Here is a 26,853-nt window from a genome sequence, read left to right on the forward strand (position 1 = left end):
TGTCCTTTGCAGCTTGGAGAGAACTTTTTGAAAAGGATATAAAGCTGGTTACTTTAAGAGTTAAACCCGTCCTAAGAGATAAAATAACCAATTGGCTGACTAGTCTCTAATATAATTTCTTTTGTTCTTTGGGCTTGAAGTCTATGTAATCCGCCTGTACATATACCCTCTTTCATGTTAATATAAAAAAAGGTAGGGACTCCCTGCTGATTCGCCTCAAAAAAAAATAGATCCATCACATGATAGATGCAAAGGCATCATGACAAAATTTGTTATCTTTGTTCGGCTTTTATGCCCTACTGCAGATTTTTCTGTAAAATTTTATTGAAAAATAGCAGAATGATAGCTAATCAGGTGCTGGCTTTATCTACCCTGCAGAATTTTAGTGCTGAGATTATGTGAAACAGAAACATAAGGCACCTTGCACACCGAAGTTTATTGTATGGCCACAATAATGGAACTCAGATATATATTCTGCCAATACAAGCTAGTGCAGTTACAACGCGTTTGGTTGCTTGTACGCGGCCTGACCAGGCTCGGCGCATGCATCCGACGAGTGATTGGTTGGCTGCAGCACCGCTAGCCAGGTTCCGCGCGTGCAACTAAAGGGCGATTGGTTGCTTGCATCTCCGTCTAGCTCGTGCGTTCACATGCAGAAATCAGCACTTAGCCTGGCTCCCGAGAAACGAAACTGGATCTCGTTTCTTCAGAGCCTGGCTCGCTCGCTGCTGGCCCCGTGAGAGCCTGTCTCCCGAGAGCCGAGCCGGCCGGTACCCAGAAGAGAACCAAACGCGCCCTTAAGGGCTCCACCTCAAGCTCCACCGAGCATCATTGTCTAAGCTGTGATAATTTCTGCTAAATACCCACGATGCAGCATATCCTCTATGCGGCCCCTTCATTGATATCAGAACTACCAGAATGGCTAGGTGACCTCTCTTCCCTCAGAGAAGCCTCACCATCACTGAATGCTCTATCAAGTGTTTTCCCGCGTGTATACAGCAACTCACAAACCTCCAGAAGCTAACGATTCGGGACAACTCAAAACTAATCGGGTGGTGCCAATCAGAATTCAACAAGAAAAAACTCGCTCACATTAGTAAGTTCGCTACCAAACTGCATCTTATCTAATTTCTTCCTTCGTCATTTTTTTTTGTTAGAAACCAAGGGTCCATTTGAAACGAACAAGCAATAAAAGTACAGCATTTTTACACACACCATGCGAGGCATCCTAACAATTGGGCAAACAAAAGCCATTGGCATGGATTTAGTTTACTAACACGTCGTCAAAGCACAATGTCAGGCCAGCGTGCTTTCGCCTTTCATGCAGACCAACTAGCTAGTTTAGCTTTTTTTATTCAGGAGTCTAAGACAATATTGAAAGATGATTTTTTGTGTTGTTGGCCAACTTGAAACTGAGTACAGATATTATGTCGTTGAAATAGAAATACTCAAAGTAAATCTATCCGATCCCATGATAAGTGCAAAGACATGACAAGATACGTTATCTTTCTTTGGTTTTTACGAACTACTGTAGAATTTTCTGTTTGATTATACCTCGCCATTGAACAATAGTAGAATAATATCTACCTATGTATCTATCTATCTATCTTTTTTATCTATCTATCTATCTATTTATCTAATCTAATCTTATCCTTAACTTACTTAACCCTAATGGGCCTGGCCCAATAGACCCAATCAGCCTAGCCGAATTGCCCGTGACACTATACCTATACTAATCATAGACTCTCTAGAAAATCCCACATTAATCGGGAAAAAAGAAAAATATCTAACCGTCAAATCACCGTGGACCAAAATACTACCGGCCTAGATGCGTTCAAGAGAGAATCAATCTAATGACACATGGAAAAAAAGAGTCATGAGAAAAATAAAATATATCGTCTCTAGGTAAGACAGGAACGGGTCCACCGTCTACATGGCCCTGCCATAACGTGTCACGATTACTAATAATCTAAAATTTCAAAAAAACGATTACTGATAATCCTACATCCTAACGATTCCTTTCTCATGCAAAATGTATTATTTCCTTTCCTCTCCTCTCCTCCCTACAGGTGTTCTTTCTGTTCCCTCTTCGATGACTTCAAGGCGCGGAAACAGCGGCGCATCCTGGCCGGTTCTGTGCTGCAGCAGCAGTTCGCCGACGCTCATGTCCTCATGATGACGACGTGCTGGAAGGAGGAATATGTCCTGCTGTCCATGGCCAGCATTACGTATTAGGCCGAGCATGTGGTCCGTAGAGGCCCCAGATCCGTAACCTAGGTGTCTTTGTTGCAGACTCCATGCCATTGCGCATGCCCATGCAGCAGCTGCGCTTCTGCTCTCCTGCAGCTAATGTGCTCAAGACCTGCTGTGCCGCCGGGCTTCTCTCTTGCTGTTCACTCGAAGGCAATGGCAGAAGAACAAAAGCAGGAACAAGAATTGAAAAGGAAGTAAGAGGAATCAAGAGCTCGCGTTATTGAGGATGTATAATCTCAAGCTTGTTCTCAGCATTATATTTTTGTTAAATGCTAAGTTTATATTATTTGTATGTGGGCATGGTCGTTAACTCAAGCTTCTTCTCAGAATTATATTTTGTTAAATAATAAGATTATATATATGTGGAGTTGGTCATTATTGCCTCATTAATTTTTTCCCCGAAATTATTGCCTAACTAATTCGTTCCAGGCTCCCTGACATGTTGAATATATACAATTCTTACGCTAGACATTAATGCATGCAGATAATCTGAACATGAGTACATTCGCCAATTCTACTGTATATGCAGGCATCCAGTCCTGAATATCGATCCCCTTACATGTACGGATTAACACAGAATAATTGTTGTTTCTGAGGCGTTTTGATAGAGAATATAAATTCCATAATATAATAAGTTGAAAGAATTTGCAAGCTAGTGGGATCATATATCTAGAGCAGCAAGAGCAGACTTTCAGGACATGTAAAACCGAGTTTAAGAATAGGATGTCACGATTGCATATTGATTAAAACAGCTGCCTGCCTTGCTAATTATTCAGCTAGCTAATACACTTTACAACATCTTACATAAAAAATCAATGGAAGCAGAGCACTAAAGGTCCCCCTACAAGAATTTTACCTTACGGAGTGATTTACATACTGATCTTGAATAATTAGAAAAAAAATTGCTAGCCCGTGCAACTGCACGGGTTGACGCCTAGTATAGCTAATCAGGTGCTGTTTTTATCAACCCTGCAGGAGTATATATTGAATAGGTGAAGCAAGAAAAGGCATCTTGCACAGCGGAGTATATTGTACGGGCACTATAAGCGAAGTATATTCTGCCAATGCAGTTGAGGGCACCACCTGAAGCTCCAGCGAACATCATGTCTAAGCTGTGATAATTTCTGGTTCATACCCACCATGCAGCGCGGCACCTCCATTGATATATAAGGGGATAATATGTTTTCCATACATAAAATTTCTGCTATTTTTACTCAACGTTTCAAGTAATAGTCATACCTCTACTGAAAAACTGAGCATTCGTCCCGAGGTTAAATATCGGTTGTGTATTGGCCCGGTACTAATCTGAGCATTAGTACCGGGCCTAACGGATAGTTCCCGAGAAGCCCCCGTGACCCCCTTAATATCGGGTGGGAGCTTCACCCGGTACTAAAACTCCCGTTTGCCTCTATCTCTCTCTCCCGTCCCACCCGGTTCCCACCTGCTCCTCCTCGTTATCCCGTCTCCCCTCCCCTCCTCTATCTCTATCTCCTCTCTCTCACACATAGTCTCCCTCTGCCTTATCCCGTCTCCCTTCCTCCTCCTCCTCTGCCTCCCTTCCCCTCCCCCCCTCCGCTCGCCCCTCACCAACAGTGAGGAGCAGCGGCGGGGTGAGGTGAGGCGGTGGCGGTGACGGCGGGCGGCGGGAGCGGCGGCCACGGGAGGGAGGGGGCGGCGGGAGCGGCGATGGGCGGGTGGGGACGGCGGGAGCTGCGGCGGGCGGGAGGCCGGGGGTCGGCGGCGGGACGGGTGCTGGGGAGGGTGGGGCTGGCGGGGGGAGGGCGGCGGCGGGGGCCGGGCAGGAGGGGGTGGGGCTGGGATTTATTTTTTTTTTTAATTTTTTAATAGCCTTTTAGTACCGAACTAGCTAGTAGTACCGGTTGCGAAACCGGTACTAAAGGGGGTTCCCAACCGGTGGTTGGTACAGAAGGGGGTTTTCCTAGTAGTGTAACTATCAAGTAATGTTTAGCTCATATAATATTGTTGTGCTTCTTGTGGATGACAACTAGCAACTGTTAATTAGAGAATCACTTCTAGAGTGATTCCATGAAGTAGCAGCGACTTCGTTGCCTATGAACCTTGATATACTAAAATTGGCAAATACTATTTTCATGCTACATCATTTACTTTCTAAGTAAATTCCATACATGATTAACTCATGTAGGACATGGATCGTATTTCCAAGATGGAAATTTTCTCCAAACTTGCATTGGATGGGACTTAATGGTTCTAAAGCCACTATAGCCAAAACCCAATCCAAATGCTCGACCATTTGTATAGTTTGCCACCGTGCAACTTTGCATATTTGTTGTATCTCCTTAACTAAGATTTCTATGAAATCTGAGTACATAATGAAAAAAAATCTACTTATTCTTTGTGCTCCTTCATGGAAGGATTAACAAAGAAAGTATTACTGTCTACAATATAAATGAATGCTTGCACATTCATTTATCAGGATTTCTAAGTTCTAGATAGTTTTATAAGTTTCAATTGTCATATGACATCCAGAAACATAATGGATCTATAGAGGTTGCAACCATTTGAGATAATGACTACGATGATGTGATGAATAAATCACTCACTCCATGTCGATTTCTCAAATATTTTGGCTAAACTATATCTCCGAATCATTGGAGAATTGCAAGTTTAGGGGGAGAAATTTTGATTCTTACTTCAACATGTGAGACCTCATGTGTCTCCACTTCTTGAAAATATTATGCCTTGTCTATCAATATCATGTACTTCATACATGATATTCATATTCTATATGAGTTTTACTCACTCATAATAGAATCATTTGGGATTTAAATCAGACGGTGAAGAAATTTTGTTTGGTAGGCATTACACCACTAGCACAAGTATAGGAGATTACGTTCTCCTTACGGGTATTTCAACATTACTCGTTGATACACTCATGTATCCGATTCTACAAATACCCTGATGTGTTTTCATGATATCCTGTGTGATTTCCATATCGAAACCCATTACTTAGAGTAATGATGTAAATCAACACTCAGTACAATGATTATGAAAACTAAATACTTGTGATAGTTTCTTCTATATCATTTGGGATGTATTATACATACAACAATCCCATATCATATGTTGCGTACGAAAAGAATTTTCTCTCTCGATAAAATCAAGATTTGACATAATTGTCTAGTCATTCTACCTTAGGATGATGACACTACAACGCACCTGTTGATGTAGAGATAATTTTTTAACCTTCTAGAGGCACTATTTGTTGACTCTAGATAGTTTTTGAAGCATTTTTCAAAATGTCACATTCCTGCCACCACAGCCTGTGTCGCTATGACTGTAATGTCACTTGGTAAGATGTCTTTACGAACTGTCGTTCTACGTAGAGGCATAGCATTGTGTACCAACAAGTATTGTGACAGTTTAGAAGGACACGCTGGTGAAAAACTCACCTTTAGTCCCGATTGGAGAGATGCATAGGTCTCGAAAATCCAACCAGGACTACCTATTCGGGATAAAAAAAAACCCACCGCTTTAATCCCGGGTCATTCACCCGAGACTAAAGACCCCCGTTTAGTCCCGGTTGGTAATACCAACCGGGACTAAAAAGGTTCCAAAAAATAAAAAATGGGCCCGCCCGCGTTGGCCACCCGCTCTGCTGGAAGAAAAGGAGAGGAGGAGGAGAGAAATAAGGAAGAAGAGAAAGACTGCCTACGCGAGATAAGGGAGGAGGGAGGATAAGGTGGAGAGAGAGGGGAGATTAAAGGCTCCGATTGGTGAGGCGAGGCCTTTAGTCCCGATTGAAAACACGACTAAAGGCCCCCTTTTAGTCCCGGTTACCAACCAAGACTACAGGGACTAAAGGCCCTTTAGTCCCGGTTGGTGTTTTCAACCGGGACTAAACGCCTCACCAGATCTCCTCGTCCCACTAGCTGTTACAACCGGGACTAAAAGGGGATCTTTAGTCCCGGTTGATATTACTGACAGGGACTAAAGCTCCCCCCATCAGTAGCCGTCGGTGGTGGGAATTTGACCCGGGACTAAACAACCTTTAGTCCTGGGTCCAAAGACAACTGGGAAAAAAACGTTGGATGGAAGATCTCTTTTCTACCAGTGACATAAAGAATGTGCCTTTATTTTTAGTGACATCATAGCTTGTCTCAAGAAATGTACCGGCACCTTTTAGAGGCATACCATTGTGTATCAACAAGTATTGAGGCATTTCGTAAGGACACAAATAATATGTATGTATGAGTTTATTGGCATTTTATAGTGACATCAGACCGTGTCTCCAGATCTGTAACAGCACAGACGTAGAATCGTGTACACACAAGCATTGAGACATTATGAAAGGACACAAAGAATGTGTCTGTGTATGCGGACATTTTATAGTGACAGCATTTGTTGTCTCAAGAAATGTATTGACACTTTGTAGATGCGTTTATTTTGTGTCTAAAATAATAGAGGCACTTTACAGGAACATTTTATCGCCTCTCCGGGACATGAACACATTATTTGTGGCATCCAAGAATGTCTTTACAGATATAGAGGCATTATCAGAAGTCAATGTTGCTTCCAGTAGATCATGATGGGGGTGCCTATATTCAATTATATTGGCATTCTGGTAAGCTTTTTTAGATACAGAGGCATCCTTTGAATGGTAACAAAAAGCACACAAGATATGTTTTGCACTAAAATGATTGACTAGAGAACACAGAATAAGGGCCAACATTCTTTCATAAAAAGAAATATATTACAGAGTCCACGAACCACTGATTACTGATGCAAACCAGAAATTAAAAATAACATAGTGTAGATCGTTGTAATTACATCAACAGAAAAACATAAGTAAAAAGATCTAAATGCGTGATATATGTAGAGTCACAGTCTTGCATAATGTTGATACTTCAGTACTAGCTGTACTGTTCCTAGGTAATTGCCTCTTGCCCTCTTCAGAAGTTTCTTGGCACTGTCATCCTGCAACATATTTTACTCTTAGGTAATATTTTACAACTATTTATTGCAAAACACATATTCAGATATTTTCACACCTGATTTCTATGCACCTATAGATCTGGGCTTAACTCTCTTAACCTGGAAACATAATAGGTGTTGTGAAAAGTGATACTCAGATCTTCCATTGCTTTCTAAGAAAATAATAACTTTATAAAACCAAGTATTGGATGCAACGTCCAAACTTACATGAGTAGAAGGCCAAGCAATACAATGTCCAATAGCATCCTCAGCCGTCTGAATGTTTCCATATGGTCGAGGTAACCTTTCATGCCCAAGTTCAGAAACATTTTCAACGGTAACTCCATAGAACTCCTTGCCAAGCATATTTCCCCAACCACATATGTGCTGTCCCTGCTTACTAAACTTCCTTTAGCTACCACCAGGCCTTGAGCTCTTATGTTTGTCGAGAGGAGGACAACAGCTCTCTGCTTTGAAAATATATACAGCACAGCTCAATATAAGATGTGACAAATCAGTGGACATGGGACATACATACCTTGTCAGAATTTTGTTGTTTTGCCATTTGCTTTGTTTTAGATACCTATACAATACAGCATAGTGAGCGTAGTTTATATAAGTTATTAGCATTGCACCTGGATGCAACAAACCAATTCATGATAGGAAGTGGAAATAGAAGAAGACATTAATGTCAGGAACACCTTCACATTTCTTTGTTCATGAGCTGAAGACGAATTCACCCTAGGCTCCTTAGCTTCAGTATGTGATGTAGCATAAACTCTCTGTAGTTCATATGAGATAGAGTAAGACGGTACAAGAACCTACGGAATGCAGAGTACTAGAAACTAAACTACTGGTAATGCACACATTGGGGGATCAAGGATAATGAATCATGAATGATTATGCATGTATCAACTGCATGCTGGATTCTAGATTTGATTAAGATAAAAGTGGCTGAGGCATTTATTTAACCTTCTGATTATTCCGTACAGTTCCGCTGACCCCATTGTTTTCAACCTGATACTGGACAGCACTATTACCAACTGTATCTGGAGTATGGACCTACAAAAGCAGCACAAAAACAAAATAAATAATTAAAGAGCAGAACGATGATTAATCCATTTTATGAGAAAAAGCATCACATTTATTTTTGAATGGGCATGTAGAATCTCAAAACTGTAATAAGTACCTCTTGTAAGGTTGTCTCTTTCGGCAATTCATTTCTGTTAGATACCTGTGTTAGGCAAACAAAAGTAATGAAAACAATTTTAGAAGAGTGATTAGGTACCTCGCACCTAATAAGTTACAGTAGTCATGATGTGGAATTAAACCAAAACAAAAGAATTTTGTATGAGTTTGAAGAACACACCTTCTGAATTCTTTGTTCATGAGACGAAGATGAGTTCACAAGATGCCTCTTAGATTTAGCATGATATGCAACACGTGTTCGCTGTAGTTTAATTTAACATATCAAACATCCTATGCTATAAGAAAACAGAACTTTGAAAACTATGAAATTTAACTGAACCTACTTCATCTCATGCATGCTGAGGGGCTAAGAAAATTTTGCTACAGAAGAAAAGGCTTGGCCTAGCGGGAGGCATAAATATACATATATAGGCTAATACTCAGTATGTTAGATGCAGTAGAATAATGTAACTGGCTTCAGAGTTGCATTTACTTATATATAAATAGGGAAAAGTGAAACTGTGATATTACCTGTGAATCATTGCCAGATGTTTGAAAATTGCTCATGGATTGTTCTGCATGTTCAACCTCTTGGCCAGGACCATATCCAGCTATATCTGAGATGTTGGCCTGCAAAAGAAAAAAAAAATTGTTCAGAAGACAATTTGAGTGAAATAAATCTAGATGTGAGGATACAAAATCAATTTTGAGCAACCACCATTTCGTTTGTCCAATCTTCCTCAGGATACTTTCGTGCTATGAAAGCATGCATTCTTTTGGCAAGTTCTGTGACAATTCTCAAGTCTTGTCTCACAGCTTGCAGTTCATTTTGAACCCTTACTTCACTTGCAGACTGTCGAACAGAAGATGACCCTTGATAAAACTGTGCAGTGGTCCAATACTTTTCATCATAATATCCACCAACTGTTGAGTCTTTTCCAATAACATCTTCAAACACTTTGTCGTAATCTTGAGATGAAAGGTTCCCATTTTTTATTTGTCTTTAGATCTGCTAGCTTTTCATAGGCTTTGTCCTTCAAAAATAAATGAAAAGATGAGAATTGAATTGCTGGCCAATAAAGCAACAAGAAATAGAACAATACCATCAGTTGTAGGACACTCTGATTTCCATAATTTCCATCCTTTTTCTTATGAGCCTCATCCCATAGTTCAATTTTGTCAACAGGACCTTTGTTTTTAGTTTCCTGTACAGAGTCATAAAAATTGCAAGTGACAAAAATATCAAAATAATGGAAAGGAGAAAGGAACTATATATAACCATTTCACTTTTAAGTCTAGCATGGCTTTTTCTCCCTGTAGTATGTGGATGCCTCTGTTGCTTTGCAGCTTCAGAATTCCTCTAGCATGATCTCTGAACAATGGAACTTCAGTAAGTATCTACATAATTAAATAAACATGCAAATTAAATGGCCATGTAAACCTTGTGGTGATCCTGGCACCAAATACCCAGTAGTGCAACCCATTGATGTTCATTTACACCAGGCGGGGTATCTTTCTTGATTTGATCCATGGACCTTGTTGGAGGTATGCCCTAGAGGCAATCATAGAAATGATGATATTCCATTTGTATCCATGATTTATGTTGTGTTCCTTGAATATCCATTAAAGGCTACTTGAATTGATTTGCAATTATGTGAATTGTGTGTGAAACTCTTTACTTGTATGGTTATTCTAAAGTTGTCCCTAGTCGGAGTTCATGTGAGGACACACATGAATATTAGAGTAGCACATGTATTAGTTGATGACTATGTTTCACAAGTCATGGACATGGAGATGTTGAACTAATAACGTGGGCACATGTGGAGACATGTGCTAGGACTGACCCAACACGAGAAGTAGTTCTCTCTTTAAACAACATATACGCTTTGTCCTTAAACCTGAGATTGTCGCATGTATTCAAGATGTGGATCGACATACTTAGGGGCTATCAAACGCTACGCCGTAACAGGGTAGTTATAAAGGTAGCTTTTAGGTTTGTCAAGAAGCATGCTGTGAGACATGGTCAATCAAGATGGGATTTGCCCCTCTCTGATTGAGAGTGATATCTCTGGGCCCCTCGAGTGATCGGATCCGAAAATGCATGGCCATGCTACGTACGGTTAAGAGTTAACCTACAAAGGGATTCCGAATCACAGGATCGAGAAAGAGCGGTCGGCTTGAAGGTAGACCAAATATCGTGAGGCAATGGGAATAGCATGTATATAATGTTGTGATGGTTTGTCTGATATGATCTTCGTGTGTATATAGGAGTTGGCACGTCTTGCTAGAGGCCGCTACCGACTATTGGGCCGAGTAGAAGTACTCGGGCCATGTCTATATGTATCCGAATCCATAGGGTCACACACTTAAGGGGCTGGAAGCCCAATTCGGATGTGATCCGAGTTGGATTAGATTTAGAAGTACTAATGGGCCTCGGACCCAGATGCCCGTTAGGAACCTCTATAAATAGAGGGGTGGGGGCGCCCTAGGGTTTACACCTTTTGGCGAAACACATCTGCCGCGCCTCCCACACCCTCGCATGTTGCAACTCACGGATCTAGCAGTCCGGCTTGCGACGCTTCCTCCCTGCACGTGTAGATACCTTGGAGGTGTTGCGCCTGCAGCACTTGGACGAGCCGCCGACGAGCCACAACGAGCCGCCGACGAGCCACGACGAGCCGCGGCACGAGGGCGATCTTGCTGCACGTGGACGAGCTGCTGAGGAGCTGCTGGACGTTAACGTGATCGACTACGTACGACTACGTTGATCGACTTCGCTACATCGACGCGAATCTACATCTTCCGCACCAGTAGTGCGTCGAGTGGTAATCCCGTGATCCTTATACGGCAGTTTTTTCTGGTTTACGCGGTAGAAATTTTTGATTTGCACTAGTGTAGCCTACCTCGTATCCCAACATACCTCTCATTTGGATTGTAATATGTCTTCTTCAAGTAAGATTTGTAATCCCTCCACCTTTTGTTCACAACCTTCCATATCCAGTCCTGTGTAAAGTCTCTTGTCCCCGCCCGGTACACAAAATTTTCCTTAAACAAAAGTAAGAGTTAGTACCATATAATGCACTGGCATTTAGAGCAACTACATTTGTGATTCTGACATTAGTACCTCAACATAATCAATGAGATCTTGCTTTGGTTGATCAAACAACCTGTTATGCTATCTTTGAATGTGCAATGGTGCATATGAAGAATTCTTTGCAACAACCCCAAGAAACGAGCCCAAGGAGGCCTGCGGACCTTTGATTTGGAACCCCGTTTTCATCAGTCTCCACAAGAACCTTACCAGAATTCAGGTTCAACAATTTTGTCAAATTAAAACGCCCTGTAACCTCATGGACATATCCATTAGGCCCTGCAATGATTATTACAAATAACATCATATTTATGCATGTGAATGAAACACTACCAAAGAATGAAACATACAAACCATTTTAATTGAGCCAGGTCCTTGAAGCATTTCAAGATCTGCAGTGTCAATTTCTGGATGATCCGGAAAATTGTCATCAGGTTGGTCATCATTTTCTGTGGGTTCTGGAGGAACTTGTAGATTCTCATGAATTTGGTCCTCATATAGCCCATCTTGCTCCTCAACCTCTATGTCTTGCTGTTCGAATAGCAAGTTCCGCAGTTGCCTAGGTCTCTTCAGCATTTCCTCATGAAATAAAGTTACGTTATACTTAAACAAGGAAAGTAATCATGTGAGAAGATGGCATGCATCCATAAGATTTCAGTTATCTCATAAGTATGAGCATTTCCTAACTTGAAGCAGAATTTCTGAACCTAATGGGCAATGGCCACCTACGGTACACCTTGTTTGGCATGGTTTGTAATTAGTTAGGCCAAATGTTCCCAAACATTACCAAACAGGGGTGAATATCTTCTAGTACATTTTTCTAATATAGTTTGGACATTAACCGGGAATAGTGGCCGCCAGCTTTGGAGATTTCTCCCTTAACCAACAAATCCCATCCTTCTTGTACTAACAGGTTCTCAGATGTGTTTTATTGCTGAAATAAGCAACTCTAAGCTATCGTGTAAAATTTGAAACATGGACACATATTCAGCTCGAATTTGGGCTAGCTATGAAAATGGAAGCTGATAAAAAAAATAACGCTCTGCACAATCTATGAATTTATCTGTAAAAGTAAAAAAGTAAACAATGCCATAATTTCAGAAACAGAATATTTGCAAAGATAGGTTCACATTGATGTCAGTCGGAAGAAAAAAAAACAGCAAACAATGCGTCCTTAGATTTACTCACATCACTTTGGTGAACTTTGTAATTCTGTTTAGTGGTAATTAAGTTTGGCTATTGTAATTTTACTATAAATCCATAAAAGATTACAAAGTCAGCAATCATAACGCAATCTATTTTTTCCTCGAACACTGATCTAATTGAATAAGGTAGCAGGGAGCTTATGTTCTGTTAACACAGGATACACAATCTTCTCTTGGGCACAGCCAAATAGATTGGGGGTAGTTCGCATTACCTGAATGTCAATGCAGTTCGTAAGAGAAAATCTGCAATGCCGACTGGGGAGATCAGAGATCTGAGAACCTGGCATCAGCTGAGGAGATGTAGCAGAAAAATGGCAATGGTATCAGACCACGAAGCACACAATTCTAATACAAAAGCTGCAGGAATAAATAAATTAGAGAGGAGGGGAGGTGCTACCTGATGAACCTTGGTGCGGTCGGATTAGACAAAAAACGAGGAGCATAGGAAGGAATCGAACTCATGTACAGTGAGGAATAGGTGGTGATCCGATTAACCAACTGAACTAAAGCAAATCTAGTAAAGCTAGTTCCTATAAATAATTTTAGATAGTTTTGTGAAAAATAGAAATTCAATTATGTGGTTTTATTGACTGGAATTTAGAGCAAATTTTTATGGGAATCGTGAATCCTATGTCTTTTTTTCTAAAAAAATTGCATTTACTATTTCTAGACCAATAAATAGAAGCACAATGTATACAACTTTTTCACATCACATATTATTAAATATATTCTTTGCACCAGACCAATATAGGAATAAAACTTCAAGGTCAACATCAATATAGTGATAGGGCTCAATCTTCTAATCAATATATCTAGTCATCATCATCAGAAGGTGCCTCAACCCCCCATGTCAAATAGATCTCTTGGCGTGACTCGCACAACCACATGTCATCCTTCATTTTTTTTTATCTTCCACATAAAACACTTGCCCAAGTTGAGAAGAGAAAATAAAAGATGCTCTATTTCTTCTCCTGTGTGTATAACACGGGAAAAATTCACAAGAGTGAATCCAAATTCATCTTCTTTCATGCCCGCACGGTGGTACACATCGTACCAGTCACATTTGAATAGCACCACCTTGTAGTCACTTCCATAAGATAGCTCTATAATGTCAGACAGTCTGCCATAGTAGTTAACCCCATCATGTGCCATGTTTACCACACCACTATTTTGTGTCTTCCGTCTTTCCTCACGTCTAATAGTGTGAAATCTGGTACCATTGATAATAAAACCACTGTAACGCTTCCCATATTTGTCAGGCTTTCTAGCTAGCGCTCTTATCTTTTTGCAGAAATTTCCTCCACCATCCAGTAGTACCTATAAATAGTCATAAAATGTTTTACTCATATGATGTAAAAATAATTAATTCAAGTGAGCTATGTTGTACCTTTTGTTGAAGCCAATCAGAAAAGTGCCTATTAATCAATTGCTATATGTTTTGAGGTGTCACATCCTCTTGCAGACCTTGTCTAGTTTTCTCCTCATCCAAAAATTCTCTACATCAAGAGATCAATTATTTAATCAAAGTTCAAGGTTGCGAGTATGAAAAAAATAGCTGATTACAAATTCTCACCTCCGAAGCTCCTCTAGCTCATCACAGTGTCGCAAAACGTAGCGATGTGCTTGAATGAGTAAGACATTATCAATCTGGTCAACATCGACAATTTTTCCAATAGGTTCACCAGCACTTTTAAACATGTACAATTCCTTTGTATTGTCTGAAGGATCAGGGTTTCTAGGTGGTTTGGTAAAACGTGTGATTCCATCTAGAAATCTTGAACAGAATGTTAGACATTCTTCGCGAAGATATCCTTCAGCAATTGATCCTTAAGTATGAGCCTGGTTGCGCACAAATTCCTTTAATCGAACGAAAAATCTGGACAGGAAATCACAAAGTATGAAAAAATAATGAGTTACAAGAATAATAACTTGAAGCAATGAAATTTCCCAGATCATACCTTTCCATGGGATACATTCACCTATAATGTACTGGACCACCAAGCTTAACTTCATCCACTAAGTGCACTAACAAATGCACCATAATAGTCAAAAAAGATGGAAGAAAGATCCTTTCCATATCACAGAGTGTTAGCACAATGCTATCTTGGAGTTGGTCAAGCTCAGCAATACTCAGTACTTTGGAGCACAACTTCTTGAAGAAACCAGATAACTCCACAACAACCTTCATGACATCTTTGCTTGGATAACATGAGCGCAGAGTGACCGAAAGAATATTCTCAATAAGAACATGACAGTCATGACTTTTCATGCCACTTAACGTGCAATCCTTCATGTTGACACATCTTGATATATTTGATGCATAGCCATCAGGGGTTTTCATGTTTTGTATGATGGAGCAAAGAATCTCCTTTTTTTTCCCTTGACATGGTAAAGGTTGCATCTGGCAAATGTGGTTTACCTTGATAATCAAACTTGGGATGGAGGTCAGGTCGAATTGCCATGTCTACCAAATAAAGGCGTGCATTCAAATTGGTGTCAGTTTTAGAAACAATGTGTAACAGTGTACGTATTAATCTCTCACAAACGTTTTTCTCAATATGCATCATGTCAAGATTGTGCCGCAACAAATTGTGCTCCCAATATTGTAACTGAAAGAATATTGATCTCTTCTTTAACCAATCCTCTGGCCTTTTCTCCTTCTTTGGCAGGTTGCTAGTCAATTGTTTCTCGCGTGTCGCTCTTTTCCTTTTATTTTTTCCTCCATTGTCCTTCGCTTCACTCTTTGAATTTCCTTGCTTTCCTTTTTTGGTTTGCTTTGATACGTCCTTTTTTCCATGCACAAACACTCTTCCTTCCAACATTTTCAATACTGAACTCCCATCCAATGGTTCTGGTGCAGATTCATCCTCTTTTTCATAAAAGAACTTCTTTTCACGTCGATAAGGATGACCTTGTGGCAAGCATCGACGATGACCCATGTAACACAGTTTTTTTATTTTTTTCAATGACTTTGATTTTGTCGAACCAGCACAAGATGGACATGCATATGTTCCACTTGTGCTGCAACCATATAAGTATGCCAATGCAGGGAAATCATTCAGTGTCCATAAAAGAGCAGCACGAAGAGGGAAACTTTTCTTTGAGGTAGCATCCATTGTTTTCACACCTTTCCATAGTTGTTTGAGCTCCTCAATCAGTGGCTGCAGGTAGACATCCACATCATTCCCTGGACTATTAGGGCCAGGTATGATCATTGATAACATCAGCGATGTATGTTTCATGCAAATCCAAGGAGGTAGGTTGTAAGGAATAATCATGACAGGCCATGTACTATGCTTTGAACTCATGTTCCCAAAAGGGTTAAATCCGTCACTTGCAAGACCAAGCCGTGTATTACAAGAATCATCAGCAAAGTCTGGATATCGATCATCAAAGTCATTCCATGCCTTCCCATCAGCTGGACAACGCAGCAATCCATCTTTGGTTCGCCCCTCATCATGCCACCTCATATCAGTTGAGGTTTTTTCAGTTGCAAATAATCTTTGGAGCCTTGGTATCAGTGGAAAGTAGCGCAAAATCTTTGCAGGCTTTTCCTTACATCCTTTCTCAGTCAACGTACCATTATTCTCATCCCAACGGGAGGAACCACACACATGGCAGGCCTCTTGTTTAGCCCTGTCACACAAAAAAAGCATGCAACCTTTGGGGCATGCATGTATGTTTTTGTAATTCAGACCTAAGCCTCTTATGATTTTTTTAGCTTCATGATAGTTCTTTGGTAGCTGTGCATCTTGAGGTAATGCATCAGAGAATACAAAGTAATGCTGTAAATAATTCTTGAGTCCATCTATGTAAGCACTTCAAGTGATATAATGTGACTAAAGGATAGCTTTGAAAATGTTTCACAGCCAATATACAACTTGGTGTCTGCATCTTTCAAGAGCTTTGAATACGAATCACCATTGCCACTTTCATTTCTTTGTTCATTATCAATATTATCAGATTCACGGGAGCTGCCAGTATCATTGACATTATCATATTCAGGTGGGCTGCCTGTATCATGTATCATGAATCTCAAGTTGACTGTGATCTGATCCACCTTCTGATGCGCTGGATAGTGACTCATAACCATCAGGCCTAAGAAAAACAGCATCCAGTAGACCATGCATATCATCACATCTTCTATTTTCATCTTGTCTTGGAGTGGTTATTTGGATACCAGAACTTGGCACACTACCGGTGGCTTGGGACCTTTGAGCAAAACCTGACGATGCTGAATGAGTTTTCTCCATGGCAGAACCATGTTGTATATCCTTGCAGGATACCATAACATCTCAAATGAGTCTCAACTCTGTCATGATTTTGTGTCTTCCTATTTCCACAATTTATACAAGGACAGGGAATCTCTCCACCATCTCTTACATCATGGAATGCAAAAGAAAGGAATTGTTTGACTCCATATTTGTATTCTTCACAAGTTCTTACTTTACTCATCCAGCTCTTGTCCATTGTTCAGTGAAACAGCTGAAACAAAAAGGTCCAAATATAAATGCATGCGTTTCTACTTAATAAAAATATTCTGCCAACTAGTTAAATCAGACTAAGTTAGACTTTAATGTAGTGAAAATGTACATGTCTGGTAGAGTCTAATGTAGTACCCCCAATAAAAGTCTTTAATTGTTTGATTGCGACCCATGATCAACACAAGGTTACACTGTTTAATTGTTGAAAGGGCAGTACTTCCATACTTGCAATATACTTGTTTTCTGTTCTTTGAAAAAGATAAACAGGAATAACATGGAAACAATTAACTGTAATGCCAATGACATGCATGAATCCAAGGTGCAGCATTTCGTAGGCCTACATAATGGTGCTAGAAAAATCTGCTCCTGTGTGTACTTTTGTTTGTCAAGTTTTTCAGACAATAAAGGCAATGGAGTGCCCAATCTTCATATGTAGATAGAAACAACTGTAGAAGAACTAGTGATCAATTATGTTTACCAATTGTCTGAGGGACTTCCTCTTCACTTCGTCAATGGATATAGTTTCTACAGACGGTCTGCAGCTCTGCAGTCTGCACCCACAAGGGATGTTCTCTATCTTATTGACTGACTGAAGGATCTCTGTCTTGATTGTGTGTAGGATCTTCTCTACCACATGGCTGCCAGACTGAAGATTTTTGCATTATTAGATGCTACTAAGATCAATCATGTGGGGTAAGTAAATAAAATAAATTACCTCAATGGCCTTCTTCGATGTTAAAACCAGAGACAAGCAGCGCCAGTTCAATGTGTTGCAGAGACGATCATGCAGCAGATCGGTGGCTTGGTGGTGGGCAGAGAGACGGTGAGCATCACCTTCTGTTGTATGATTCGGAGCGCGCTAGTTTTCAGATCTGAACTTGAGAATGAGAAGGATAAGGAAAGGATAATAATGGCCCCACCTGTAAGTGTAGAGAAGAGACGCCGCTGTCGACTTGTTTTGTGCAACAGAATAACAGAAGGAAAGGATGGGGATCAGGAGCGCTCACCTCGTCAAGGTCGTCCGCCGGAAGCGGCGTGGGCCGTTTCGGGATGCTCTTCTCCACTGAAGAAGCTCAGGTTATCCCCTCACGGCTGCAGGGCTCACAACCGCGAAAACGGACAAACGGTGATCATTTAATCGACACAGTTTATGATGTGAAGCTTATGGGTTGTGGGTCTTTCTTTCTCTACCTGCCATTCTGCCATCCAGCATCGATGCTGTTAAGATCCTCTCCATGAGTACAGAGTAGAGGAAGAAGGAAGCAGCAGTGAAATTAGTACCGATCGTTTGAGGGGAAGCCGACCGAGAGAGGAGGGTGAGGAAACCAAGCCGCAGGTGGAGAGGGAGGCGAACGCGTTCAGATGGCTCCCCGCGGCAGCGGAGCCCGCTGAAGGAGTTAGCACTGAGCAGCGTGGCGAGGCTGGTGGCATAGAGAATCAGCGCACGGCTCGGCTTGCCAGCCATGGCTGCACGCCTGCACCCGCACTCGCTTACCTGAGTTCCCTCCTTTCCTCTTCCTCCGCTGCGGCGCGGCGAGCTCTTGGGCGGCGCGCGGGGGATGCGGGAAGGCAGGGGAAAACGGGAAAGTGGTCTTTTCGTCTTTTTTTCCCCCCTGAAAAAATGGCCTTTCGTTGAAACGATCATTCTCCTGTTGCATTACGGGCAACAAACAAATGGAGTCATGTATTTTGCTTAAAATTCAATGATTTAGAGATGTCACATGAAGACAAGTTTGATAAACGGAAAACAATTCAATAATATCTTAATCAAACAGTTTAGTTTTTCTTTGTGTTTGCAGTAACTACAAATTTAACGCAAAATATCTATTTATATAATTGTTTATTTTATCATATAAGGTTACTAAAAACTTGTGACATTTTTTCCTAATTTCTTCTTGTTGTATACGGAATGTAAATATTACTCTCTTGTTTGTAAAATATATTTTGGAATATTTGTCAAGCTTGCAAAGATTTTCTATTGGAATATATGGGCTTGACCCATTTATTTATTCAATTAAAGAATTAAAAGCCCACTAATAAATGCTAGAGAGATAAGTGCTTAGTTCCACACGGGTACTTAAAGAGGATCTTAACTGACTTAAATAGTGGACTCTGAGTATACCTATTGCGAAGTCGATAAAGGAGATTGGCGTGCCACGCGCGCTCGCTCGCCTCGCCTCGCCGGGCCGTGGGCGTGTCGTGTCGTGTCGTGACAAGCGACAGGATATGTACGGTTGTGGTGAACCTTTTGCTGATCATCAGAGTCAAATCAGAGTCATCAATTGAGATAATACATTCCAGTAACGGTGAAGGAATAAACTCTGGAATATTCCAACAAAACTGGTTTGATTGCCACGAATTGATTGCGTTTGATGACATAGCTGACTGCCAGGCATCCCAGTTCATCCCCCCTCCCTCACTGCTCGCATATATAAGGCGCTCTTTTCTTCCTTCTTGAGATGCACCAAGGTATTCGTTTAAGGAGACCTATCTCTTCTCCCTGTGTTTTGCTGCTCTCCTTGCATTCCCATCGCCAGATACTGCACGCACAAGTTCTGATGAGAGCAGAGCCTCCGGAACCTCACCTTCTGCTGGAGATCCTACTCGGGATAGGCGAGCGATAAGGTTTTTGGGGAGCGTTCAACGCAACTGCTCGCTCCTTGTTTGTCTGCAACATCTACGTCCAATCTCTGCGTCGTCTACTTCCTGGTGGGCGAGGACCTGATCGTCTGCAACATCTTCTTCCTGGTGTCCGTGCTGTACGACTACTCTGTCTACTTCTCGGAGGCCGTTCATGGGACTGCACTGCATTGACTACTCCTGCATCATTTTAGTACGACTACATCGACTGAGGCCATCCCACGATTAGAATGACTAATCCAGATGGTAACGGCGCATCCAGTGCCTCCGGCACTAACCCCGCCCTAGGGTACATTCTAAATCAACCGTGCCTATATTCGTTCTTGTTTATTAGATGTTTAAACTTGAACACTGGCACATATTATGTTCTCACTGAATCACTCAACATGTTCATGATAATATTTATGCTTAATTTTGGAATTAAAATATACCGAAATATGCTCAGTTTTCTAACATTTTCGACAGGACTCCATTTGATATTTGTATTAAGTGACGACGGGCGTATCCAGTTATGCTATATACTCTTGCCTAACTTTGTTGAGACACTTTTTTAAGGCGCTGACTCGACTGCCTCTAGTGTTACAAATTATGCACATTGTACAACTTTGTTCTCTTATGAATAAATCTTGTGTCACTTTCTGAAATGTCTCAAAGACTGCTTTTTTTTGGTTAAGCGGTGGGGTTGTAGCTCATTACTGTAAGGCACCTTCTAGAATGCCTCTAGCAATGTCTCAACCTCTTAGTACGTTTGTGGCTATAAAGGCATATTGAGTAATGACTCTAGCAGTGTGTCTACTTGAAAGTTTTATTCTAGTGTGAGAAAACTACTTGAAAGTTTTATTGTAGTGTGAGAAAATTATTAACAATTCTATGGTCACAACATCAATACTTCAAATCATAAGATTTGATGTGCATCACATGCACAAAAGGGAATTGAATTTAAGATCCTCTTACCTTAAATTTTGAATATGAGCATCCAATTTCTTGTTCAAGAATATGCACGTGGCTCTATTTAACCATTGTGTAGTCCCATGTGTGTCCCTTGAGGTGATACAAATTTTGCTAAGCTCTTTGCTCAAATTATTCAATTTTGGAGCAAATGATCCTGGACGCGGGATCACATCCATTAATTAGGAATTGTTTGGCCTTTGGAAACTATAGCATTAAGTACCTTATCTCCATAATGATCTAGTTAAATCTCCAACGAGAGAATCATATTATTTACACGACCAAAATAGAATTGCAAATTACCAATACAGTTGGTCGAATGCGAACGTACACATTACATGTTGGAGGTATGCCCTAGAGTCAATCATAGAGATGATGATATTCCATTTGTATCCATGATTTGTATATTGTGTTCATTGAATACCCATTAAAGGCTACTTGAATTGATTTGCAATTATGTGAATTGTATGTGAAACTCTTTACTTGTATGGTTTTTCTAAAGTTGTCCCTAGTCGGAGTTCATGTGAGGACACACATGAATATTAGACTAGCACATCTATTAGTTGATGACTATGTTTCACAAGTCATGGACATGGAGATGTTAAACTAATAATGTGGGCACATGTGGAGACATGTGCTAGGACTGATCCAACACGAGAAGTAGTTCTCTCTTTACACAACATGTACGCTTTATCCTTAGACCTGAGATTGTCACATGTACTCAAGATGTGGATCGACTTACTTAGGGGCTATCAAACGCTACACCGTGATAGGGTAGTTAAAAAGGTAGCTTTCGGGTTTGTCAAGAAGAATGCTGTGAGACATGATCAATCAAGATGGGATTTGCCCCTCTCTGATTGAGAGTGATATCTCTGGGCCCCTCGAGTGATCGGATCCGAAAATGCATGGCCATGCTACGTACGGTTAAGAGTTAACCTACAAAGGGATTCCGAATCGTAGGATCGAGAAAGAGCGGTCGGCTTGAAGCTAGACCAAATATCGTGAGGCAAAGGGAATAGCATGTACATAATATTGTGACGGTTCGTCTGATATGATCGTTGTGTGCGTATAGGAGTTGACACGTCTTGCTAGAGGCCGCTACCGACTATTGGGCCGAGTAGGAGTACTCGGGCCATGTCTATACGTATCCGAACCCATAGAGTCACACACTTAAGGGGCTGGAAGCCCAATTCGGATGTGATTCGAGTTGGATTAGGTTTAGAAGTACTAATGGGCCTCGGACCCAGAGGCCCGTCAGGAACCTCTATAAATAGAGGGGTGGGGGCGCCCTAGGGTTTACACCTTTTGGCGAAACACATCTGCCGCGCCTCCCATGCCCTCGCCTGTTGCAACTCGCGGACCTAGCAGTCCGACTTGCGACGCTTCCTCCCTGCACGTGTGAATACCTTGGATGTGTTACGCCTGCAGCACTTGGACGAGCCGCCGACGAGCCACGACGAGCCGCCGACGAGCCACGACGAGCCGCGGCACGAGGACAATCTTGCCGCACGTGGACGAGCTGCTGAGGAGTTGCTCGACATCGACGTGATCGACTACATGTTTGACTACGCTGATCGACTTCGCTGCCCCGACGCGATTCTACATCTTCCGCACTAGTGCGTCGAGTTGTAATCCCGTGATCCTTATACGGCAGTTTTCCTGGTTTACACGGTAGAAAAATTTTATTTTGTGCTAGCGTAGCCTACCTCGTATCCCTACATTACATTCATTTCAAACTCATCAAACTGCAATCATACGGCTCCCTCTATTGCAGTCGAAGTATGTGGTTATTTGACTTTCAGTCAAATTTTTATCCCACCTGCGTGTTGGTTCTGTCTTGCACATACCAATATCACCACCTCAGCATATATTCATGGGCATTGGAGATCCTAGAGGTACCATTATCCGTCATTCATAGCATACCTTGGACTATCCATAGGGGATTTATTCATAGCCCGTATGCTGATCACTTTGAGGATGATTACATGCATTAGGAGGAGATTCATACCACACATAGAATGTCAGGAATCAGGAGTGAATGTCACATGACATCCCCCTCACATATATCCATGTACTGAATCACATGTATCCATGCATGTACTGAAGAATCTGGACTATTAGTTCGGAATCTTATGTTTGCAATCTATTGTAAATAATCTACTAAATACATTTACTCACTAAAGGTGTCATCTGATTTCCAATCTCATTATGCCAGAAAGAGTGGAGGTACCTTTTTCAAAACCACTCAACTCCCAATAAGAGGGGGAGAAGTATGGTCATAAGGGGTATAGCTTCTTGCAAGTTTATGTGGAAATAAAGGAATAAATGCTAATCAACATCAAGTTGATTGACACCTTATGGATATTCACTATCCAAAGCCTATGGATGTTCTACGTCCAAAAGCCCAGCATATGTGTAAACATATTTAGGCATTGGTTCATTGGAACGTCCTAACTCTATCATTGTGGGAATTGACATAGAGTTCAAGGGTCAATATTTTCACAAGCAATATTGATTCTATTGAATCAATCATACAAAGTCTACAAATGTTGACATTTCTCTATCTCAAATTGCCGTAGACCTACTGGATCCAGACCAAAAGTTCTAGGAAAGAGTGTTTCTACACTCATTTTTGGGTCAAATCAAAGGTGGCAATCGAGGAGAATTGCTCTCACTAAACAATGATTGAGTAATATCTCATAATGCTTTCTTTACAGAAGCAAGGTGGTGAGATAGCAAGAGCTTGTAGCATATGGTTTCACAAAGAGACCTAGCTAGCATACCCTCGGTATGTGTGAAAATTATGTTCCTATATTTGATCATTGACAGATCTTGTGATTTTGATAGATTCAGATATAGGAGTCCCAATGGACTTTGTGTTTAGAATCAAAATCACAACATACATTGTGTATAACTCATTAAGTCATTCCATGACTTGAAACAGTTAGGTTGGTTGTGATACAACCAACGGGTGAGTTCGTTCCTCGGAAGGCTTACTCCCAACCACGATGATTGCATATGTGTGTTTATATCAAAATCCTAATTGATTTTATATCATCTCCGATCACACACAACAAAGCATGCAATCATTTTATGACAGATTATGAGACCATGATTTGGTTACCAAATCATGCTTAAGTCTACAATTTAAGTATATACATCAGTCTACCAATATCCAAGTGACATTGGACATCATATCCGTCAACACCGGTCATTTAATCCCTAAAGTGGATCAATGTCCATTTCAACCCTGGGATTGAACCTTAGTGCCATCAAAGCGTATATGTATCTTTTGCAAATCACAACAGGCCTGATATTGCATTTGCAGATACTTGCTAGCTTAAAATAGTGCATCTCCAATAACGCCATTTGGCTGGAGAAGGAACATTGATATCTATATGGTACTAAAGAACCTTGACTTGTCATTAGATAAGTTGAGATATTATCATAGTGGGATATGAAGATACTGACCAATTAATCCCCATATGTATGCCAGATCACAGACTAATGCCTTGTTCTCATGGAAGTCATCATAGACTCTAATGGTTACTTCCATATATCATTCCGAAGCATCATATAAAAACATATGACTTCGTTGAGTGATCAATTATGATTCAATTGAATCATAGCCATCATCTATCAAGATAATGGTGCTTGTATTGCTTGGATGCAAACATGTTATGTGTGAGCAATATCACTATATTGTCCACAAAATGGTTTATCCTCATGTATTGTTGTAATACATTTGAGGAATAACCAGATTGCAAATTAAACATGCAAGTACTTTGCAAGTTTACTCATGACCAACTCTCACACTTCAAAAGTGTTTATAGAATTGGTATGTGATGACTTTGAGGTTTGCAAGATTTAGTGGGAGTCTCCTCATGAATTATAACCTATTCATGCATCATATCGTACACTTTTCTTATGAGTTTTCCTCTCAAGGTTTCTCATATAAAAGTTTTTAATGAGGCAATATCAATACAAGAATATATATCATATCTTCTATTTTCCCCACTGGGATTTTTAAAGGTGGTATCCAAGATATATCATGTCTTATCTTCTCTCCTGAGAGGGGTTTTTGAGAGGATATCAAAGACATGCATTGCTCCGTAAACTCTTATGGGTTTGTGATTGAGCAATGACCATATATGCCATCTCATTTTCTCCTTATTTTTCCCATTGGGTTTTGAAGGAGTTTTAGTGGCGTATCCATCTGTATATTCCTCATATTTTCCCACAGGGTTTTGAAGGAATTAACAATACATTGATGGAGTAGATCAGGTGTCGGGGATGGATCCCCAAAACCCACAAGGAAGGAAGAAGACGGACTCCTACTAGGATTCCTCTATAATCCTACTAGGACTCATATCATGTAATCCTACTAGGACTTCTACCTTGTAACCAACTAGTAATCCCACCCCCTGGAGTATATAAAGGAGGGTAGGGGTACCTAGATCGATAGACCAACAGAGGTGAAGACCTCATAGAACCACAATAGAGGACCAAATCCTCAATACCAAGCAACACCCAAGGGCAGGGCGCAATATACAACACCCCAAACAGGACGTAGGGTATTATGCTACTCTGGCGGCTCGGACCTGTATAAATCCGTATCTTGTGTCCTCGCTTTTACCTTTGAGTTCCAGGTCCGACGATACCCCACCAACCAATCTACTACCTCGGGATACCCCTCGGTAGATTGTTGGGTATAAAACACCGACATCAGAGGGGTGTTGTGAACCATTTATTGGTGATCAACAGCAGTAACTATCATTGGCGGTTACTTACTGAAAGGGTCTCACACCCTTTCACCATGACCATTCATCCTGTATATATATGTACATACAAATCAATGCAATACACAAAGATTCTACTCTTGTCATTTGTGTCTCCCGTTTACATTCTAGTAAATACTCTTAACAGTCCATACACGCTGAAGAAACTTACTTAAAAGATGCTAAAGAAATTTTTGTGCCCAACCCATATTGTACATCAAAAATTAAATTATCCTTGTCCCTAACTAAAAGTAATATATAACTATCGTCATCTCCCAACTTCCATATAGGATTGATGTAACGATGTTGATGCCAAGAACCTAGTTGCCCTTATCACCAAGTACCTCACCAGGATGATCACCTCTTCACTCGATATCCTAGTGTTGGGGGGAAATATTAACGACCTCCTAATGCCCCGTAAAACAACAATCATGAAGGCCCAGGCCCACCTGCGGTAATGACGATTGCCGCCGACCCAGCATGGGCAGGGAACACCCCGCTCCATCTTGCCCGACCCAGGGCCCTGGGTCGAACACTCCCGACCCCTCGATGGCCAAACTCCGCCTCGCCCGACCCACGGTCCCAGGGTTGGATGCGCCCGACCCCTCACCGCAAGGTTCCACCTCGCCCGACCCCGGGCGTAGGGGGTCGGACTCATCCGAGCCCACATGACAAGGGTCCACCTCGGGCGTAGACCGGCAGACGAGGGCGCGGATCTCGTGGACTCTTCACTGATATTGCCATAAATGTGCCGCGGCTCTAGCGCGTAGAAAGGCGCTCGCGCCACTCGACGTGACCGCCACAAGTACCCGGGCGGAACACTGTAGCCACGACCGCACAGGCTACAGTGGTCGCGGCTCCCCTGATGCGTCATAAGGCAGTCATGGCATGCGCCGCCCAGCACAGGAGGGAGCTCCGCCTGTTCTCGCGCCCCGCGTATCCGGTGATAGGGACACGACGTCCGTATCCCATGGACCGCAAGCAGGACAACAGGGGTCAGCCATCTCCTCCAACGTGCACAGTTGCCACGACCGAACACCATCATCATGCTTGGCGGCAGCGGTCGCTAGGAAGATCATCGACAGGATCCAAAGATAGTCGCCCTCCTCCGGTGGACGCGCTGACAGGAGTCAAAGGCCGGAGCAGGAGGCGGCAACCCGGGGACTTGGTCCTTCTCCTTGTACTTTACTTTACTTAGCTTATCTCTTTTACTTCTCCACAGTCCCGGTTCACCTGTAACCCTGAGCCCTCCTTGCGCTATAAAAGGAGAACCAGGGGTCCCAATACCGGGAGGACTCTCAAGCCAACAGAAC

The 26,853-nt window shown here is 41.6% G+C and overlaps 1 non-coding gene and 1 pseudogene across 1 annotated transcript; both read right to left on the reverse strand.

The window, feature by feature from the left end:
• Window positions 1-6,951: 6,951 nt before the first annotated feature.
• LOC117860171 (uncharacterized) lies at window positions 6,952-12,061 on the reverse strand. The gene is made up of 12 exons (XR_011898612.1): window positions 11,840-12,061; window positions 11,315-11,439; window positions 9,113-9,395; window positions 8,926-9,024; window positions 8,576-8,656; window positions 8,396-8,440; window positions 8,179-8,268; window positions 7,908-7,988; window positions 7,745-7,789; window positions 7,435-7,673; window positions 7,284-7,326; window positions 6,952-7,209 (listed from the first exon to the last, which is right to left on the reverse strand). It is a non-coding gene; the product is annotated as an uncharacterized protein (transcript).
• Window positions 12,062-13,382: 1,321 nt separating this feature from the next.
• On the reverse strand, window positions 13,383-18,788 carry LOC117860169 (uncharacterized; annotated as a pseudogene).
• Between the last annotated feature and the right edge of the window lie 8,065 nt (window positions 18,789-26,853).

Source organism: Setaria viridis, chromosome 6 (genome assembly GCF_005286985.2).
Source record: "Setaria viridis chromosome 6, Setaria_viridis_v4.0, whole genome shotgun sequence".
NCBI lineage: Eukaryota > Viridiplantae > Streptophyta > Magnoliopsida > Poales > Poaceae > Setaria > Setaria viridis.